The 21,480-nt window shown below is 41.1% G+C and overlaps 2 long non-coding RNA genes across 3 annotated transcripts in view; both read right to left on the minus strand.

Annotated features, from left to right (window-relative positions):
* Positions 1-21,480, minus strand: part of LOC144319052 (uncharacterized) — a 431,793-nt gene that overhangs the window by 68,093 nt on the left and 342,220 nt on the right. The window lies entirely within an intron of this gene.
* LOC144318123 (uncharacterized) lies at positions 1,081-13,628 on the minus strand. Its single transcript, XR_013383966.1, has 3 exons — positions 13,544-13,628; positions 12,454-12,621; positions 1,081-1,248 (listed from the first exon to the last, which is right to left on the minus strand). It is a non-coding gene; the product is annotated as an uncharacterized LOC144318123 (long non-coding RNA).

Consider the following 21,480-nt stretch of genomic DNA (forward strand, 5'->3'; position numbering starts at 1 on the left):
GGGACTACTGATACTTGAGGCCAGATCAGTCTGGGTGGTGGACGGCTGTCCTGTGCATTATAGGACAGTTAGCGACATCCCTGGACTTTACCTACTAGATGCCCTTGGCACATCCCTTGAAGTCATGACCACAAAAAGTGTCTTAAGACACTGCCAAATGTCCCCTGGGGAGGGGAGGGAGCAAGTCACCTACAGTTAAGAACTATTTCCCATTTAAAATTTCTCCTAATGGCAACCTTTGCTTTATACTTTAGCTTTTTTGGCTTTTTTCACACCCTTTGCATTCTCTGTGTTTAATTTCCATGTTCCTGTGCATTGTCATGTTGCCTTCAAGAATGTAATCTCTGTGAGTGCGAGAATTTCGACTGTCTTACTCACAGTCTGAATCCCTTGAAACTTAGAAGAGGTTCAATAAATATTCAATAAACATTCACTGAATGAATGATTAAGAGCTGATCTTCATTAAAATGCTTCCATGAACCAAGCTCTGCGCTAAGCAATGTTTGTGTGTTAGCTCATTAAATGTAGCTGATGGGGCAGATAGTACTAATTATCCCCACTTTCCAGTCTGGAAAAGTGAGATTCACAGAGATCGAGTCATGAAGCCAGAAAGGGACAGAACCAGGATACAATCCCTGAGCATATGTAACTGTCGGGCTACACATGCTGCCTCCAAGTCTCCATGGATGAAAATACCAACCACACAACCTTCCAAACCAGAAGCTCTGAGTTGTTTTTGACTCTTCTTCCTCCTTCCTTTCTGGCTCCTACCAGTCCTTTAGCCTTTAGCCCTCTCAATTTGGCCTCACAAATTCTACTCAATCCAGACCCTCCTCTCCACCTGGGTCTCCTCAATTCACACCTGGTTCTAGGGACAGCTTCCTTTTTTTTTTTTTTTTTTTTTTGAATTCTGTTATTTTTATTTTTTTATTTTTATTTTTTAATAAAATAATTTTTATTGGTGTTCAATTTACCAACATACAGAATAACACCCAGTGCTCATCCTGTCAAGTGTCCCCCTCAGTACCCGTCACCCACTCACCCCCACCCCCCGCCCTCCTCCCCTTCCACCACCCCCAGTTCGTTTCCCAGAGTTAGGAGTCTTTACGTTCTGTAGGGACAGCTTCCTAAGTCTGGTCTCTCCACTGCCAACTGCTGGCCACTCTACCACTTCTACATGGCACTGCATTCACGTCTCCATCAGCCTGGTTATGCTCGGTTTTGAAAACGTCTGTTGGCTTTAAGTACCTGCAAGACAAAGTCTAAACTATTCAATATGCCCTTGGGCATGTGATTTGATCTCTCTGACTTCAGTTCCCTGTCTATAAGAATGGGAATCTGAAAATAACCTTTTTGGAGATGCTTTTAGGATTCAATGGGACAAGACCTGTGATAACTTATAATGGATGCTCAACAGCATTGATTTCCTAGTGAATCCCCTTATTGTATTTCAAATTGCAGTTCAAATGCCTCTGACACTGTCAGAGCTCCCCACACACATACATTCACACACTTTCTCTGGCAGAGTCGATGGCTCATGGTCTGGGTTCTCAGACCTCTACTCCAGCATTTAACATGTTGTGCCTTTCAACATTGTGTCATTATTACTTGTTCAGGTATCCTCCTCCATTAGACTAAGGGTAAGGATATCGGCATTTCTGGATCCCTGTACTAAGAATGGGTGAGCACATAGTATGTGCTCAATAAATGATTATTTTGGAAATAGGGAGATTGCAACACAATTCTAGAATCACAAAATTCTAGGATTCAATGCTGACTCTGCCTCAAAATTTGCTGCACTATTTATATTTCCTTTCTGGGCCTTGGTTTGCCTTCTCTCTCAAGAAAAAGAGGTAATCATGGTGCTATAAAATGAGAAGTCAACCACAACACAAAATCTGGAAAGACCACAAATACATGGAGGTTAAATAACATACTACTAAGCAAGAAATGGGTCAATCAGGAAATCCAAAGAGAAATAAAAAAATACATGGAAGAAAAGAAAGTGAAAACACAACGGTCCATAACCTTTGGGATGCAGCAAAAGCAGTTCTAAGAGGGAAGTATATAGCAATATAGGCCTACCATGAGAATAAAAATCTCAAATACACAACCGCTTACAACTAAAGGATCTAGAAAAAGAACAACAAACAAAACCTAAAACCAGCAGAAGTAAAGATTGGAGCACAGATAAATGATATAGAAACTAAAAACAAACAAACAAACAAAAAACAATAGAACAGATCAAAGAAACCAGGAGCTGCTTCTTTGGAAAAATAACAACAACAATTAGACCTTTAACCAGACTTATCAAGAAAAAAAAAAGAGAAAGGACTCAAACAAAATCACGAATGAAAGAAGAGAAATAACCATCAACACCACAGAAATACAAACAACCATAAGAATGTTATGAAAAACTACATGCCAACAAATTGAAAAATCTGGAAGAAATGGATAAATTCCTAGAAACATATAATCTACCAAAACTGAAAAAGGAAGAAATAGAAAATTTGAACAGACTGATAACCAGCAAAGAAACTGAATCAGTAAAAAAAATATCTCCCAATAAACAAAAGTCCAGAGCCAGATGGCTTCACATGTTCTACCAAACATTTAAATGTTCTACCAAACATTTAAAGAAGAGTTAATACCTATTCTTCTTAAACTATTTTAAAAATGGAAGAGGAAGGAAAATTGCCAATTCACTCTATGACTCCAACATTAACCTGATACTAAGAGTAGATAAAGACATCACTAAGAAAAGAAAATTACATGCCAATATCCCTGATGAACACAGATGCAAAAATCCTCAACAAAATACTAGCAAACTGAATCCAACAATACATTAAAAAAAAAAAATCATTCACCACAATCAAATGGGATTTCTTCCTGGTTTGCAAGCATGGTTCATTATTTGCAAATTAATCACTGAGATATATCACATCAATAAGAAAATGGATAAGAACCATATGATCATTTCAATAGACACAGAAAAAGCATGTGACAAAGTACAGCACCCAATTCATGATAAAAAAAAAACACTTTGGTGAAGTAGGTTTAGAGGGAACATGCTTCAACATAATAAAAAACATAATAAAGGCCACATACAAAAACCATAGTAAACATCATCCTTAATGGGGAAAAGCTCTCAGCTGAGAGAGTTCCCATACAGTCAGAAACAAGACAAGGATGTCCACTCTCACCGCTTTTATTCAACATAATACTGGAAGTCCTAGCCACAGCGATCAGATAACAAAAAGAAATAAAAGGTAGCCAAAATAGTAATGAAGAAGTAAAAACTTCACTATTTGCAGATGATTTGATACTATATACAAAACCCTAAAGATTCCACCAAATAACTATTAGAACTGATAAATGAATTCAGTAAAGTCACAGGATACAAAATCAATGTATAGAAATCTGTTGCATTTCTGTACACCAATCCTGAAGCAGCAGAAAGAGAAATTAAGAAAATAATCCCATTTGCAAATGCACCAAAAGTATTAAGATATCTAGGAATAACCTAACCCAAGAGGTAAAAGATCTGTACTCTGAAAACTATAGAACATTGATGAAAGAAATTGAAGACAACACAAAGAAATGGAAAGACATTCCACGTTCATGAACTGGAAGAACAAATATTGTTAAAATGTCTACACTACCCAAAGCAATCTACACATTTTTTATACATTTATTTATTTTTATTTTAAAGATTTTACTTATTCAGAGAGAGAGAGAGGCACGGAGACACAGGCAGAGAGAGAAGCAAGCTCCATGCAGGGAGCCCAGGTGGGACTCGATCACACCCCAGGCTGCAGGAGGCGCTAAACCGCTGTGCCACCAGGGCTGCCAGCAATCTACACATTTAATGTGAACCTTATCAAAAGAGCAATGGCATTTTTCACAGAGCCAAAACAAACAATCCTAAAATCTGTATGGAACCATAAAAGACCCCAAATAGCCAAAGCAATTGAAAAAGAAAAGAAAACCTGGCGGTATCACAATCTCAGACTTCAAATTATATTACAAAGCTGTAGTCATCGAAACAATATGGTACTGGCACAAAAATAGTCGCATAGATAGAGCAGAATAGAAAACCAAGAATTGAACTATATGGTCAATTAACCTTTGACAAAGCAGGAAAGAATATGCAATGGGAAAAAGACAGTCTCTTCAACAAATGGTGTTGAGAAAACCAGACAGCTACATGCAAAATAATGAAACCAGACCACTTCCTTACGCCATTCACAAAAATAAGCTGAAATGGATGAAAACCTAAATATGAGACAGGAAACCATAAAAATCCTAGAAGAGAACATAGGTAGTAACTTCTTTGACATCAGCCATAGCAACATTTTTCTAGATAGGTCTCCTGAGACAAGGGAAACGAAAGTCAAAATAAACTATTGAGACTACATTAAATAAAAAGCTTCTGCCCAGCAAAGAAAACACTCAACAAAACGAGAAGGCAACCTTCAGAATAAGAGTAGATATTTGCAAGTGACATATCTGATAAAGGGTTAGTATCCAAAGTGTATAAAGAACTTATAAAACTCAACACCCAAAACCAAAATATCTAGTTAAAAAACAGGCAGAAGACATGAACAGACATTTCTCCAAAGACGACACCAGATGACCAACTGACACATGAAAAGATACTCCACATCACTCATCACCAAGGAAATGCAAATCACAATGGCTAAAATTAACCACATAAGAAACAACAGGTGTTGGTGAGGATGTCGAGAAAAAGGAATAGGAGCTCTCCTACATTGTTGGTGGGAATACAAACTGGTGCAGCCACTGTGGAAAACAGTGTGGAGGTTCCTCAAATGTTAAAAATAGATTTATAGTACTATCCAGCAATTGTACTACTGAGTATTTACCCAAACTATACAAGAACATCCATTCAAAATGATACATGCACCCCTATGTTTATAGCAGCATTGTTTACAATAGCCAAGATAGGGAAGCAGCCCAAGTATCTGTGGCTAGATGAATGAATAAAGAAGATGTGGTGTATATAGATATAGATACAGATATATATACTGTAATATTACTAAGCCATCAAAAAGAATGGAATCTAGCTAACATGGATGGAACTTGAGAGTATTTCGCTAAGTGAAGTAAGTCAGAGAAAGACAAATACCATATGATTTCACCATATGGAATGTAAGAAACAAAACAATAAGTAAAGGGGAAAAAGAGAGAGAGAGAGAAACCAAGAAACAGACTCTTAACTACAGAGAACACAATGATGGTTACCAAAGGGGAGGCAGGTAGGGGATGGGTATAATAGGTGATGGGGATTAAGGAGCATACTGGTTGTGATGAGCCCTGGGTGATGTACAAAAGTGCTGAATCACTATATTGTACACCTGAAAGGAATAGAACACTGAATGTAAACTAACTGGAATTAAAATAAAAGCTAAAAACATAAATAAATTACAGAGAAAAAATTACATAGAGATAGTTATATCTTCCTCATCGATATAATCAGGTAATTTATGTAACGTGTCAAGATTAGGCCTGGCACATGATTGGCACTCAATAAATGGCATGCCATTATTATTACCCAAATTTATTAATTACTGTCCTCAAATAAATTAGGGTCTACTTTAGGAATTAGGCAAGCTCAAATATTGATGCTTGGAGGATTGTGGAAGTAGAATAAGGCACTGTGTAAGATGAGCCTAACTAAGGCCCAAAACAATAGTTGCTGTATCTTGGTAGGGAAAAGGGCTGGAGACATCAGGATAGACTTCCTGGAGGAGATGGCATGATAGTCTCCAAAGATGGCCAACACCAATTCCTTCCCCTCCTTGTATGTACATGCTGCTCCACCCATCAAGAGATGAAAGCCTTATCTTCTCCCAGTGAAATCTAGGCTGGCCTAGAGACTTCTCAATAAAATGAAAGCAGAACTGATACTGTGTCATTTGTGGAACTAGCCCTCAGGAGGCCTGGCAGCTTCCACTTTTAGTCTTAGAAGCACCCACCATGACATAACGATGATCAGACTAGACTGCTGAATGATAAGAAGTCAGGTAAAGGAGCACCAGGGCCGCAGAAATGTGAAGGAAGCTTCCTGAACCTTCAACCCCAGCCCAGGCCACCAAGAAAGCAGCTGAGGGAGAGATGTCAACCAATGCCACATGGAGCCAAAGAATCACCACGCTGAACACTGCCCCAGTTCTGAACCCACAAAGGCACGAAAAATAATAAATCATTGTACGGGGGATCCCTGGGTGGCTCAGCGGTTTAGCACCTGCCTTCAGCCCAGGGCCTGATCCTGGAGTCCCGGGATCAAGTCCCACATCAGGCTCCCTGCATGGAGCCTGCTTCTCCCTCCACCTGTGTCTCTGCCTCTCTCTCTCTCTCTCTCTCTCTCTCTCAAGAATAAATAAATAAAATCTTTAAAAAAATAAATAGATTAATAAAATAAAATAAATAAATAAATCATTGTAGGCTTGAGCCATTAGGTTGGGAGATTATTTGTTAAAAAGCGAGAGAGAATATAAACAGGTGGGAATTTGAATACAGGTAGGCCTCATAGGGACAAGCCTGGTGAGAAAGGCCTTCCAAATAGGGAAATGCAATTTAATAAATGAATCAATCCTGAGGCTTATGTCCCAGCCTCTCAATCTGCTTCTGCTCACCTGCTACACTCCAGCCAGCTGAATTTCTCTCAGGCTCTCTTTAAACTCCCAGCCTCTACACCTGCTCTCTGGTTCTCTCTCAGTCACCTGTTAGGTCCCAAATATTATTTCTTTGGGGAAACCTTCCTTTGTTACATGTGCAATCCTAGTACATGTCATAGTGTCGTACCTGTTAATCTAATGACCTTATTTTTCCATTGTGACAATTAATTAATTAACGGAAGGAAGGGAAAGCACTGACTGTAGAATGCAAACTAATTAACGAAGAAGAAATAACAGAACTAGGAAATTACCATTTGCCACCACCATAGTATTAACTGATCCAGGCACGAATAATCAATAGACGCTCATAGGAGTGGGAGAGAGTGCGATGAGGTACAGGAGACTTGCACAGCCTCTGAGTATATGCCCTAAAACTATTTATTAATTACAAAGATGTGAAAGTAATTCTATAATGGAGAAAGCTGGCACACATCACTTTAATCAAGTGATCAAAGGTAACACCAGTAGAAATAGAACAAACTGACATCATACACTCACTGAACAATCACTGAGATGGACACAACCTCACTCGTATAATGATCTGACAAAAATGTAAAACCTGAATCTGACCAGGAGGCATCAATGAACCCAAATTTATGGACCTCCTTACGTTTTTCCAAACATGTCAATAGCCTAAAAGACAAAGACTGAGGAAGCAGTCGAGATTCAAAGAGACTAGAGATACAAGAAAACCAAAGGCAATGCATGATCCTGGATTGAATCCTGAGCCTGAAAAAATATGCCCTGAAGGGTGTTATTAGAACATTTGTAAATTTTTAGATAAATTATCTATAGATTAGATAATTATATTGACGAATGTTGAGTTTTTCTGATTTTGATTACTATGCTGTGGTTATTGAAGAGATAGTTCTTGGCAAACACAGTCTGAAGCGTATTGTGGTAAATGGGGCATGATCATGAAATTTATCTTATTGTTAAAAAACCAAATAAAGCAAATGTGGGAAATTATTAACAGTTGGTAAGACAAATACTGGATGATCTCACTTCTATGTTGAATCTAAAATGCAAAAACAAACTGAATTCTTAAAAAAACAGATCAGACTTATTGTTACCAAAGGCGGGAGGTGGAGGGACAATGGGAGGAATAGAGTCAAAAGGCACAAACTTCCTCTTATCCTATGCACTAGAGCTGTGATGGCCAACAGGAGGACTATAGCTAATACTGTTGTAGGATTTATAGGAAAGTTGTTAAGAGTAAATTCTAAGAGTTTTCACCCACAAGGTGAACTCTTTTTTTTTCTTGCTTTTCTTTTTGTTGCATCTGTATGAGAAGATGGATGCCAGGTGGACCTACTGTGGTACGATCTACGTAAATCAAATCATCATGCTGTATGGCTTAAACTTTTATAGTATTGTATGTCAATTACTTCCAATGTAACTGGGGGAAAAAAAACAGTTGGCAAATAACGTTTGAAGAGTATACAAAATTTGTACTAGTCTTGCAACGTGTCTATAAGCTTGAAATTATTTAGAATGAAAAGCTGGAAAAATGAAATAAAATATCAGATATCTGGTGGATAAAATACAATGTGATATGACTGTATCTCTACCAGATTGGCTGAAAGGAAAAAGAATGAGCGATATCAAACATGGTAAAGGTGTGGAGCAATTGAAAGTTATCTACACTATGGGAGGGAGTGTAAAGCGTTACAGCCACTTCAGAAAACTTTTTGGCAGTGTCTGCTGAAGTTGAACGGATCTATACCCTACGACTCAGCCGTTTCATGCTAAATTATAGATCTCATATATATGCAAATTCTATTTAAAAAAATATGCACTATAGCATGGCTATACTTCATAGCCAAAAAATTGGAAATTTCAATGTGATGTGGCATATTCCCAAAGTGGAGCACTACGGGGCAATGAAAAATGAGTTATTTTGACCCACTAAGATGGAGAATGAATCTCACAAAAATATTAAGCAAAATACATCAGACAAAAATAGTGCATCTCATGTGACTCCACTTATATAAAGTTCAAAAACAGGCAAAAATGGACCTATGGTTGTTAGAAGCCAGGATAATGGTTACCTATTCAGGGAAAAGCAGTTAGTGGTGCAAAGGAAACATGAAAATGCTTCTGGAATTCTGCTAATGCTTTGGTGGTCTGGGTGCTGCTTATGTAGATGTGTCACTTTTTGAAAACTCGTTGAGTTTTACCCTCATGATTCAGGCACTCTTCTGTAGGTATGTTTACATTAACAAAGGGAACAGGATGAGGATAATATTGCAGGAGTCTGCTCTGGGCACTGTCGCTGTAAGTGCTTTCCACGGATTAAATGACGTTGGCAAATCTTGAAACATGTGCTATCGGGTCGATGCCACTGCCACATATCCTTCATTTTCACAAGTGGAGACACTGAGGCCCAGAGCACTTAAGCAACTTTCTGAGGATCACACAGCAAGTGGCTAATCGGGACTCAAATCCAGGGGCCTACAGAAGACTCTGTAGGTTCATTCCTAGGTGCCATGTGCCACAGTGTCTTAATGAAGAGCCCTCTGGTATAGAGAAGATCTTCATTGCTTCATCAAAAGGCCTCCTGGATAAACCCAGGATGTTAGGAATTATGCAAACGAGCTTAAAGAATCAGAGACTCTAGTAATAAAGACGGAAAGAGGAATACAGTGCCAAACTGAACCAGGATAATGAGGCTGATTTTAATGCCACTTCTCAGTCCTTATTTGCAAAATTAAGATCTAAGGGATGGGGAGGGAGGAGAAAACCACCTCAACTATAAAAGGCAGGGTGGATACCCATGAGATAAGAAAGTTGAAGAAGTGCTAATGATCCAATTAAAAAATGGAATGCAACTCTGTGATCCTTGTCCCAATTATCATAGATTCTGAGCCCTGTAATATACTCACTGCAGCAAGAGAAAGTGTAGAGAGAAAATTAATGGTTTGGTTTTGTCTTCTTCTACCTGTGGCAATAATTTTTTTGAATTATTAATCCATGATTTCTTTGCTGTATGTCTGATCTTCCATCCCAAAGAGATTTCAGGGATTTTTGCCAAGCAGAATGGTGCAGGCTTTTCAGCCAGTGAATTTTTTCATATTCCGTGTAAGTTTAAAATGGGCTGGATTTATCAGATTCAGGGGAGGGAGAAACTGGCAGAGAGAGTGAGGGGTTCCCTCCAGAGACAGAAAAGGGTAGGGTGAAGATGGAGAATGAGGGTCTCTTGAAGAGTAGGAATGTTGGCTCTGGATAGGACCAGCACTCAGGCAAATATGAGCTCAGAACAAACTAGAAGGAACGCCCCTAGAAGCTAGGCCCCAGGCTCAGAGGCCCCTGCCCTACCAGAGGTCCCTGGCCACCAAGCTCAAAACAGAAGCAGAAGGTCCACAGATCATGTGAATCTCAGCAGTGGGGCCCCTATAAGTACTCAACTCAACAAATATTAAATATACTCGAGGGACAGGAAAGCTCAAAATTGACTGAAAAGTTGTGAGAGTGAGAGAGAGAGAGAGAGAGAGAGAGAGAGTGTGTGTGTTTCCCAACTTTGCAGTTTGAGAATTTGGAAGATGAGCTAAAGTGAGGAAAATAAGCAGTGATATTTCCATCATACCTGAGCCTGACGATTGAGATGCAGATCTCCCATATATGAAATGGGTGGAAACTACCCCGTATGGACTCCAAAGAGCATTTTGCATCACGAAAAATCACTTGCATCGAAAGAACATTATCTCCTCTGCTTTTCCCGATGCCTGCTTAATAACTCCCAAAGCCCCACTCTTCTGTGACAAACAAGCCTGGCTTGGACTCCACATTCCCTCTTCTTGACCTTGGGGTCCAATTGCTCATGAATTCCTGACACTAGTATTTCTGTCAGGCAGGGCTGTTTTAAGATGACTTCAAGTTTTAACAAAACCGAATGATATATTCAACCAAGAGTATCTCCCTCCTGTGAGTAAAGATTTGATTGAAACTTGTATGGTGACTGCTATTATCATCACACATTATAAGCCAGGTGTATCATCTAGGATATTTAAATTTACCTAGAAGCCAACTGTTACTGCTACTAGGGGCAGCACAGAACCATTTAAGTACAGAACTGGGTAAAATAGGAGAATTATCATGGAAGCTGGAGCCATCAGCCCAGATGTGTAGAAGGCTGGCGGCAATGATAATTACACATCATTAGTGCATCTGCAGAATGAGATCCCTTCTTCCCCAGTGGGAGAGGAAAATCCGCCCAGTGTAGGTGAACGCACAGCATCATGGTGGCAATCCACCACTGTCTGGACTCTGGGAAAAGGGCGTCCTTTCCTGGGAACGTTGTCTGTGGGTACAAGGATACCGGAACCTTCAGTGAAGGGTAATTGGCTAATACAGAAAAGCGCTGTCATCTGGATACCAGACAGGGCTGCATATGCACAATGTCAGAGCTGGGTAGCAGAAGAGGATGTCTTGATTAAAAATGAGGGGTGTCAGCAGGTGCATGGGAACATCTTTTGCAAATCCCCACTCACGTGGAATCAAGGAAGGGAAGGACGGAGCTGCAGGGCAGAGTTTCTCTGATGCTTTCTGGCTGGATGTGTTTGTGTGAATGATCTGAGCAGCCCCAGTCTATGCAGCGACAACATTTGGAGTTGAAATTGAGACATTAATCCCACGTAGGGATTCAATTCACTGAAGAAACAGAACTCATTGGTGAAAAGTTACAGACTTTGAAGGCCGTGAGACAATGTTGATAATGGGGTGGCTACATTCGGGTGCTCTGGGCAGGCAAGATTTGAGTCCAGATATCTCATGTATTAGCGGTGTGATCTCAGGTAATGACTTCACCTCCCTGAACCTCCATAACCTCATCTATAAAGTGATAACCCATCTCAACACATTACTGGAGGATTCAGTGAGATATTCATGTCTCAGCACACGGCATTGTGCCTAACATACAGTACATGCTCACAAATGTTAGCTTTATTATTATGCAAGCGTGTGCAGGGGTGTGTGACATAATGAAAAATATGTATTTGGTCTCTGCCTCCAGCTCCTGACACAGAGTTCCTAAATCCCTTAGAATGTCCTGGCCGTGGGAGCGTCCTTTGTTCTAATGAGGTAACTCTCATTGGGATCCTAAATGGGATGGTCACCAGAAGGACCAGGCTTGAACCTTTCAGCCCTACCCCCCCAACCATCCAAGGAGACTGAGTAAATGATCAATCATGCCTATGTGGTAAAACCTCAATAAAAATGCCTAAGCGATGGAGTTCAGAGAGCTTCCAGGTTGAACACATCCACATGCCAAGAAGGAAGTGTACATCTACTCCTCAGGGATAGAAGCTAGTATTTTTCAGGACTTTTTCAGACTTCACCCCATGTACCTCTTCATCTGACTGCCATCTGTATCCTTTAGAATATCCTTTGGTATAAACCAGTAAACATTAAGTAAAGTGTTCCCCTGAGCTCTGTGAGCCATTATATGTAGAAGGGGCTTATAGAAACCTCTGGATCCTAGCCAACTAGTCAGAAGCACAGATGATACCCTGGGACTGATAACCGGTATCTGAGTTGGGGGGGGGGGGGCGGCAGCCTGTGGGACCGACCCCTTAACCTTGGGATTTGCTGTGACTCTGGGTTGTTAGCATCAGAAATGAATTGTAGGGCACCTGGCTGGCTCAGTCAGTAGAGGATGTGACCCTTGATCTCAGGGTTGTGAGTTCAAGCCCCATGTTGTGTATAGAGCTTACTTTAAAAAATAATTAAATAAAGGTATTACCATATTACCTACTTTAAAAAAAAATAAAGAATTGAATTTAAGACAGTCAGTTGGTGTCTGAAGAGTCCAAGAATTTGGTGTGGGAAAAAATGCCCACACACATGGTGTCAGGAGTATTCTGTGAGTAGAGAAATAGTTTTCCTTGAGGGTATATTCCAGCCAGCCTGTGGCTCTGTGAATCTGAAAAGCACAAAAGGAAAAGTATAGATATGGAAAAGCAGATATAAATGCACCCTGAGTTCCCCTAAGGCTCATCAACCCAAGGGACAAATGAGGTCATGATCAGTGATGAATCATATTTCCCTGGCTCTGGACGTCAAATGTAAAATCCAGGATCTCTCGACCCACCTTAACATTTTGCATGGTCTCTTGTGAAAAGAGCTGTTTGGCCTTTTCTCTACAGCCCTCCATGAGGGAAAGTCAGAAATAAGTTCACAGGGGCCGGTAAGGGGCAGATATTACAACTATAGATAAGGTTTATTGAACACTTACTCTATGTAGGGCCCTTTCGCATGTTGAACCACACTGAATCCTTCTAAACAACCTTAGGAGGTTGGTAGTAATTGTCTTCATGTTTGTTTATAGATATACAAATAAAGCCCCAAAATTTAAGTAACTGTCCCAAAATCATAGTGATAAGAAGTGGTATGAAGAATGTCTGCCCTCAAAGCCAGCAGTCTTTATGCCCATATTGTTCTCCTGAGGTACCTTATGTGTAAACCATCTTCTCGATTGCCCCTTACAACTCTATCCCCACCATGAAAACCAACTCATTCTAACAGATGCCTGATGGACAGCCCCTAAGACATGATCAGATGCTCTGAATCCCATTGGGAGCCAAAATTAGGTTCAAAATGAGCCACTACCTCCCCTTGACATAAATCGGGTCATTCATAGACAATGGAGAAATTGCAAATGAGCTGAGAGCCTAAAGGCTTGCCCCAAATCCAAACCATGCCATTAAAAAAAAAAATTAATAGACCTAGAACCATCTACTGGGTAGAGAGGCCATTAATATAAAATAAATAATTGTAGTGAGGTGGGTGAGTACAAACTCATAAATTCTCACTTGCTTATTAAGGGAGGTATCTTTTGGACTCACATTCTTAATGTCAATGACTGCATATAGATGAATTAGAAATGTATGTTTTCCTTAAATACCAAACACTGACTGCTACTCCTCCCTGATGCAGAAAAAAATGAAGTCATAAAGGAATGAATTAAGATTCTGTTTACTTTCCTATTATCAAAGAGAATACTTCACAGCTAGAGGGGAACTTAATGATTAACTATTCTAACTCCCTCCCAACATACATGAGAAAAATTCCAGTTTAGGCCACACGAGGCTCTCAGGTGATTTAAAATTCAAACATACTAGTGGAGCACAAACACATTTGAATTTACTTCGTACCACCGACAGCTCTAATCAAGGTATGAGTCTTCTGTTCAAAGCCAACAACTGATTAGCCTTAATGATGAATGGACATAGAATCCTAATTCATATTGATTCCAGCTGCAGGCCTCAGTTCTGAACTTACACAATTATTACCCATATTACAAAGCAGTATTGATTGTTTTTCATCTTCATCTAAACATCAATTGGCCTATCTTTTGAAGAGTTGTTTTTTTTTTTTTTTCCCCGAAGGTCATTTGAAACCATTAGGATCACACATGTTGACTCTAGGTAAACAAAATAAATATGGTCTAAAATGATGAAAGAAGCCACAGGTGAGTTTATCCCAGACCAGAAGAGCCACTGCTTTTGTGTCTGAGGAGACAATAGGATTAATGGAGCAGCTCCTTGTTCAACATGGCGCCCAAGCCATAGGGTAGCCAAGGCTAAGGGGACTAAGCGGATGGGAGCAAGGGCAGCCTTGTAGATCCTGATTATGGCAGTATGGTATACAGAAAGCAGCTGGGAGCTCTCAGTCTCCTGTGAAGGACACAGAAGTATCTATGAGAATCGAGAAACCAAAAACATCCTCTTGGTTGAGGGTTGAAGATGTGATGTGTGGACGTGATAAACCAGAGGCAACTGCAGAACCACAGCGAGCATCAGTAGAAGCAAAGGGGATGCACAGCTATACTAAGTGGAGACAACAGATAATGGTCCTTCTCTCCACGATCTGGCATGTCCCAATACTGAGGCTTCTCTTCACACCAGGAACTATGCCTGATGAGGAGGACAGAAAGGAATGCAAGGGAGAAGCTGGGGTCAACTGACTAGTATCCAAAAGAGACTGACTCTTAAGCAGGAAGTAATTTCATCTTCTCTAACGCAATTCACCAGTAGGTGCTGGAAGTGGATGCTTAAGAGTGAAATTAAATTAGGTTACAGGAAAACAAAGTTCCATTTTCACCCACCTGAGTTTTTTTACTATGAAACTGCCTGCTGCATAAAGTAAGCTTTTAATACCATCTCTGCCCTAATAATGTTTGGCTGCTGTAGCTACTGTTACTATTACTGTTACTGTTGTTGTCTGTATTTTTACACTATGATCTCCCGGAAGCAAGTACATGATCTTTTTGTTTCTGTATCTCCAGTGTGTATCATGGAATACTCTCCTCAATACTTGTGTTGAACGAGCGAGCATGCACTGCTATTATTTGGAACCGGGTGTCCAGGTTCCTGAGTGATTGATGAGAGGACTCCAAGAACCAGTACTAGACATACAGCATGAATAAGAAGTGACCTTCTGTTGTGCTAAGCCATGGAGATTTGAGGGCTACTTGTCATCGCAGCACAACCCAGTCCATCCTGACTGATGCCAACTAAAACGTGAAATGTATTCAAGAAGTGCCTAGTCTGTGAAATTCCCTTTTATACTTTTATAAATTTAATCTTCACTGTTTGTATTTTATGGTCAATGAATCCAAAGCTCAGTGATATTAAAGGGTGATCTGTCTCATGCCACACAGTCAGTAAAAAAAAAAAAAAAAAAAAAGGACCATCTGAGTCCAGAATCCTAGACTTCTGGACTGCATCCAAATTGAGCCCTTCTTGTACCTAGTTTTCAACGACACAGTTTACTTTGAATTTCACAAGGGATGGCTACTTGATTTCTATTCCTTCCCAAGCAGTCCTAAAGAAAGTCAAGGTTTGGGATAGAGTACCAGGAAGGAGAGATGACAGGTGGAAGACATCTAGGGTCGAAATGAAAAATCTTTATTTGAAAATTTGGGGTAACTCATGGAGAAGTGAAGGGTGTTCTGCTTCCCCACAAGCTGAGATAGAATAAAAAAGGAGAGAAGTATTGGCAAAAATGTAGAGCAACTGGAACTCCCACTCATTGCTGGTGGGAGTGCAAAACACTTCAGTCACTATGGAAAATAATCTGGCAGTTTCTAATAAAATCAAACATACTCCCACCCCCAAGATCCTGCAGTTCCAGTCCTAGGATGAGACTCAAGAGAAACAAGTACATATGTCCACGAAAAGATTTGTACGAGAAGGTTCACAGAAGCTTAATTCAACATAGTCTCACCCGGAAACAATGCAAATGTCTGTGATCAGGAAAACAGATAACTGAGGTATATTCATACAATGTAATACTCATCATCAAATAAAATAGAATGAAATATGGGAAAGTATCACGCAGATGATTTCCAAAAAACATTATGTTGAGCAACAGAAGCTAGACACAAAAGACTGTCTACTGTATGATTCAGTTTATGTAAATAGCAAAGAGACAAAGCTAATCCACAGTGATTGAAGTCATACAGGGGCTACATCCAAGGGTAGGGGGACAAAGCAGAAAAGGTCATGAGGGATTTTTCTGAGATGAAGAAAAATCTCATCTGGTTCATGGTTCATGGTTCATGGCCAGACCCAGGCGATGGTTACAATAAGGCATATGCCTACGCATAAGTCCACCAAGCTGCAAACTCGTGCATTTCACTGTATGCCAGCTATGCCTTGAGACATACACAAATAATAATAATTGAGAGGATGATAAAAATTCTACCTCTACTCTGGGGCACCTGGGTGGCTCAGTGGTTGAGTGTCTGCCTTTGGCTCAGGTGGTGATCCTGGGGTCCTGGGATCGAGTCCCACATTGGGCTCCCTGCATGGAGCCTGCTTCTCCCTCTGCCTATGTCTCTGCCTCTCTCTGTGTCTCTCATGAACAAATAAAATCTTTTTTAAAAAAAAGAATTCTATCTGCATCTTAAGAGGGTGAGCAGGGCATTGGGGCCCCAGATCTTTGGGTGCCAAAAGTCAACAGCAGAGGGGAATGGTTCTGGAGTTACAACAGAGAGGATATGATCCATTCACTCTAGGATGGTATGTCCTCAAGACTAGGACTGAGGATACTGCAAGTGATGGAAGCCTCAGGGATGACTACTTGTGAGTGCAAGGAAGACTCCAGAATACCGGGGTGGACATCTGTGGCTATGTCTGTGGTGGCTGGAGAAGATGCTCTGAGGGGGGCATCTCTAAAGCATCCCGAACAAATGGCCCAGAGCCAGCGTCCACAGCACCCTGTCACAGCTGAAAAGCACCATTAACAACGAGCCCTCAGGGAGCTCAGAACCAAGCCTTACTTTACTTTTCTAAATACCTCACACGTCTCAAGACATTTGCATAACCCCAAGATGGGGTAAGGGACCCCAAAAAGCGACAGTGAATTTCTCATCAGGCCTTGTGGGCTTAGGCCGAGCGCCAATTCGGTTCTAGTAACTTACTCTTAAGTGTTACAGAAACACCGAAGCCACTTTTTCCAGTTGGCCACCTTGAAGTTCACCGTGGATGTGATCTGTCGGAAAGGGGAGGGCGTATTTCACCTCCTCGCAACTAGAACACTAGGCTTCCCAGCCTGTCTCGGCCCCTCGCTGTTCTAGAACCCCAGGCAGGTCCCTTCTCCTCTCCAAGCCTCAGCGTTCTCACCTGTAAAATGGGGACAGTAGCTTCAGCGTCCTCACAGGGTTGTTGTGAGGATTTACAATGAGAACATGTGTTAATACAGAAAACCTGTATGGGCCAGCTGCTTGGTTGCCTCGACTCACTTTCTAGCCATTTGCTCAGAGGCTGGGTTTCCAGAGACTGCATTAAGTGTGGAGACAGGTCCATTTTCAGAAATAAACTCTCTGGGGCCCCCAGCTGGGAGTCTGAATTCACTCACTGACACTGTGGCTATTCAGACGAAGTGAGGTGGAAACAGAGGTGCAATGACCCCGCAAATTCTAGAGCTGGGAAGGAAAGCATCAAGGCATAACTAGAAGAAAAGAAAGCAACAGGCTTGGGGGCGGCGTCTGGGGGGGGCGTGGTTGGAGGGGCTGAGTTCACTATGCTGCCTGCTGGGAAGCTTTCTTGCATCTTCTTCCCCAAAGATACACACACACACACACACACACACACACTCTCTCTCTCTCTCTCTCTCTCTCTCTCTCTCTCTCTCTCCCTGGATTTCAGGGCTTGGGGACAGGATGGGACATCCTAAAACCAAGCTGTGACTCCTGTTTCACACTGATACTCAGAGTTCTTCCTTTCTCACTGCACCACACCTGCCCGACCCAGAAATGTCATCCCCTTTGGAAACCGGCTGTGTGTCTGATTCCTTCAGAAAACAGGCAATCTGCAGGGCTGTGAGCAAAGTGCTATGAGAACGAACCCCCAGAAGGACAGTAGTGAGCCCAGGTCTCGTCCTGGCCGGTCCCCAACTGGCTGGGTGACATAGGCTAAGCCACAGCATCTCTCTCAACTTCAGTTATTTGAGCCCCATAATCAGGGCTTGGAGAAATGAATCATGCCAGCTCAGATAATTCATGATTTTCATTTTTTACAACTCGGTCATGAAGCCGTGGAACACTGGCAAGTAAAACCTTGACTTTAAAAAAATTGAATGAGAGGCTGTTCTTTTTTTTTTTTTTTAAGATTTTATTTATTTATTCATGAGAGACACAGAGAGAGAGAAAGAGAGAGAGAGAGGCAGAGACACAGGCAGAGGGAGAAGCAGGCTCCATGCAGGGAGCCTGATGGGGGACTTGATCCTGGGACTCCAGGATCACACCCTGGGCCGATGGCAGGTGCTAAACTGCTGAGCCACCCAGGGATCCCCAAGAAGCTGTTCTTAATTCACCTGATTCCACAAACACTGGACGAGATACAAGATACGGTGCTTTTGCTGAAGAAAGTTACCGTCTAGCGAGGAAAGACAGAAGGCATGGGGTCTCAGCTTAGCCTACCATGCCAGCCCCCCACTCCCAGAGAATGCACCCTGAAAGCACAGGGGGTGCACTTCCGAGGACCGGGGGACAGAGAATCTTCTCAAAGGACCTAAGGCTTCACCTGAGACTTGTTTTCATTTTTTCCTCATTGTAAACATATAGATAAATAAATAGAAAATAAAAAGCACCAACTCTGAGGGGCACCTGGGTGGCTCAGCGGTTGAGCATCTGCCTTTGGCTCAGGTCATGATCCCGGGGTCCCAGGATCAAGTCCCGCATCGGGTTCCCTACAGGGAGCCTGCTTCTCCTTCTGCCTCTGTCTCTGCCTCTCTCTCTGTGTCTCTCATGAATAAATAAATAAAATCTTAAAAAAAAAAAAACCCACAACTCTGAAACAATTCCCTCTCACACACAACCACATGCACACAAACACACACAAGTGATGGGTATCCTAGTTTTTTGTCTGTCTGTACGTACATACCCTCTTTGAAAAGCTGGGCCATGCAATCCATGCTATTTTTAAATCCATTTATTTTTCATTTGATACATTGTGAACATCTTCCCCCGAGAGTAAATCACTTTAATCATCTTCAGATTATTCCGTTAAATGAATGTACCATAATTGGCTTCATGAAGACTCTCAATGTGGACATTTGGGCGGTTTACAATTTTCCTTGCTACTATCAACAACCGTGTGGTAAATGTTTATAGCTTAATTTTTTGCACATACCCTCCTTTATTTTCTCAGAATGAATGCCAAGCAGTGAAATCACTGAGTCAAAAATCACAGATCTTTTTAAGGCTTTGACATACAGGGCCAGATTTCCCCCTACAGGTTTTGCTCATTTTCAATTCCATCGGTGCTACACAAACTTGCCAATTTCTCCCACAGGCTCCCCATCGGTAGGTATTATCATGTATTGTTAAATATGCAAGTTGTGCTTACTTTGGCCTTTCAAAATTGCCTGTTTGCTAATATTGTATATCAACAATGCTTCGGTGTAACAAGTTTCCTTCTTGCATCTTTTCCTTCTACATTAATTCAAACTATCTCTTTATATACAAAGAATATCGTCATTCTGGCCCATCGTGTATGTTACAAATATTTTCCCATCTTTTCACTCACACGGCAGTTTGAAAATGGTTTTTCTCACAGAAAAACAAGTCTGGTGATTTAAAGTTTCTGCCTTTGTTCTGCCTAAGAAAGTCATTCCTTACCATTAGATTTTTTAAAGACTCTCCTGTTATTTCACCTAATGCTTTATAGTTTGGTTTTTTAAATATTTAAATCTTGATTCAAATGAGTTGCCTCTAGGACACAATGGAGATGATAAAGGATGGGTTTCAACTTTTTACTTTTATGTACTCTTATAATGCTGGGCTTTGGGTTCTGTACAATGAGCAAGCACTACTTTTGTCATTCGAATAATTATGAAAAATGTATCACTCACTTGGGCTTTTATTCTGGAATCTGATAGGTAGGAATCTAACTTCTGTTGGTTCTCTAAATGGCTCCTCAGTTGCCCTGACACCTGTTATATGGCTCGGAGCTGAGATCTGGAAGGCATAGAAGAGTGAACCTGGTGAAAAAGGCCAGAAGTGCACATCAGTGAGGGGAAACAGTGTATTCAGACAAGTAAGAAAATAGCCAGTGGGTTCAGGGAATTCCAGGTCAATCAACGTGACTCAAGTGAAAGGTATGGATAGAGTCTTCTTAGTTTTAGGGGGCGGATTTAGGGGGCTATGTTTTAAAAATTCATAATTCAAGAACTAAAGTTATCACGACTTATGACAATGGTCCCCACTTCCTAGAGTTCATTAGCTATTTAAACATTTGCTCTATTTGCTTTATCTTTCTGTTAATAGAAGTAAAACATTACAGAGGAAGTTAATATTCTCATTGATGATCATTTCCCATTCTATTCTCTCTGTGTTCACATAACTGGTACATTCCCACTTAGGTTCCAATAAGTTATGCCTATGTTTCTGTGTGTGTGTGTGTGTGTGTGTGTGTGTGTGTGTGTGTGTGTGTGTTAAGATTAGGTTTGGCCACAAGTGAAAAGAAACCCTAAGGGACAACTGGGTGGCTCAGTTGGTTAAGCATCTGCCTTCGGTTCAGATCATGATCCCAGGCTTCTGCTTGTGCTCATGCTCTCTCTGACAAATAAACAAAATCTTAAAACACACACACACACAACAAAAAACCCTGAAGTAAGGGGAAGAGGTGTTTTTTTTTTTTTAAGATTTTATTTATTTAATTGTCAGAGAGAGAACACAAGCAGGGGGAGCTGCAGGCAGTGGGAGAGGGAGAAGTAGGCTCCCCCATTGAGCAGGGAGCCAAATGTGGGACTTGATCTCAGAACTCCAGGATCATGACCTGAGTTGAAGGCAGATGTTTAACCAACTGAGCCACCCAGGTGCCCCGGGAAGAGGGGAAGGAGGGTCTTTAAAGATAGATATTTATATCTCTCTCATATAAAAGTCTTGGTAAAGAGTCCAGACCTGCTATGGCTTCTTTATGATTCAAGAACCCAGCTTCCTTCTACCTTACAGCTCTTCCATGCATGGATTCCATTCTAAAATTTATTTCTTGGTCCAGGATGGCCATTCTAGCTCCTGCCTTCACACCCATATTCCAGCCAATAGAAAGGGATAGAAGGGGTAGAGATGAAATACAGCAAAGAGAAGAAGTTGTTGTCAGTTGAACTGTGTCTACCAAAAAGATATGTTGATGTCCTAACCCCCAGGATGTGTCAATGTGACCTGATTTGGAAATGAGGTTTCTGCAAACGTAATCAAGTTAAGACGCATTACTGTGGGTCCTAGTCCAATATGACCAGTGTTCTCTAAATCCTGGAAAGATTTAGACACATA

Source organism: Canis aureus, chromosome 8, assembly GCF_053574225.1.
Source record: "Canis aureus isolate CA01 chromosome 8, VMU_Caureus_v.1.0, whole genome shotgun sequence".
Lineage (NCBI taxonomy): Eukaryota > Metazoa > Chordata > Mammalia > Carnivora > Canidae > Canis > Canis aureus.